The sequence below is a fragment of the Lygodium microphyllum genome, chromosome 23 (assembly GCF_053477565.2).
Source record: "Lygodium microphyllum isolate KBCC chromosome 23, Lygodium_microphyllum_v1.1.10, whole genome shotgun sequence".
Classification (NCBI taxonomy): Eukaryota; Viridiplantae; Streptophyta; class Polypodiopsida; order Schizaeales; family Lygodiaceae; genus Lygodium; species Lygodium microphyllum.
In genome coordinates, this window is record NC_141157.1 from 96392411 (window position 1) to 96393869 (window position 1459).

Here is a 1459-nt window from a genome sequence, read left to right on the forward strand (position 1 = left end):
AGCTAAGTGGGGTTTGATTTGGCATCAAAGAAATAAGAAGTTTGAGAGGCTCTTGGGAGAGAGTGGCAAGACCTTAAGGGCAAGAAGTTATTGGTTTGGGATGGGAACCACATGCTAAAAATATGGTGGAGACATATCAAACAAAGTAAGTCATCATTCGTACATTATCCATTATACATGTAAGCATTGAATGCTTGTATCTCATTCTTATGTTAGTTGTTTTCAATTATAGAGTGTTCTGCTTACATCCTCATGTTATAATTGTGTTTGTTTCAAACAATATTTGTAGGGTGTACGCTACTCCAAATATTGCACATGAGTTGTATATATTCCAAGAGTTTGGTACTGCAAACAAAGAATCCATTCTAGATAGATTGAATCTAGACATGAGGAAATGGGCTGAGGTTGAGATGAGTATAGAGGGAAGGTATTATCATAGTGCCGCTCCATGGTATAACTCTCCTTGTGGTTTAATGTCTCAACTTGTATGGAATGTACTTTTCTATCTCTGGCTTTTTTTTTTGTGGGCATGATAGGATGAATTCCATGCCTTCATCTCAAAAGAAACTATGGAGATTGAGGCTCTTGGTCTAGATGAGGCAGAGAGGAAGAAACATTTAAATAAGGCTATAAGAGTGGAAGAGGAGTGCCTCAAAGATAGGGATTACAAGCACCTATGCATTGCCAATCCCCCAAATAGAAATGCTTTCTTCAAGTTGTTATTTGGCCATGTGGGATGATGCAAGCATTGTCAAGATCACAAGAGAGACAAGTTGTATTTTCTTACAAGCTCAAAAATCTCTCCAAAGAGGTAATTTGTATTTATAAAGCAAGTTGTGAGTGTGTTGCTTTTTTCTTCAATGCTTCCTATTTGTGTATATTGTTGTGAATTGCAAGAAAATAATATTGTTGCATCTTGTGAGTCTTACAAAGTCTAAAGTCCCCCAATACCCTCATTTTGGTGATTACAAGCTCTTTCAAATTTACATGAAGAAAGAGACATATTGGGCTCATTTGCACTTAGAGACAGTGCAATAGATTCAAAGGATACAAGTGGAAAGTCCACAACTATCTGACTCATTTTGAGGAGTTCATCAAGCTTAACTTGAAGAATCATGTTGTGCAAGTTCACACAATGCAATACATTTATATTGCTTTCTTGAGTGTTTTCCTAATGTATGTGCCAATGCTAAGTTTTTGTAAAGTGTGTGTAGGATTTTTAAATCTCTTGGATGGGGTGAAGTCTTTAGACGATGTAGAGAAGATACAAGAGCTTGTGTATTCAAACAAATGCATGATTTGTAGGTTTGCATCTAGACTATTTCTCTACTTTGAACATTAAAATGCCAATTTTGATAAGAGACCCGCATTACTTTTGAACTTTTTATATTGAATTTCAAGTGGAAGCCCAAGTGAGGGTAGTTGGTTTATTATGATGGTTATGAACGAGGAGTACTTA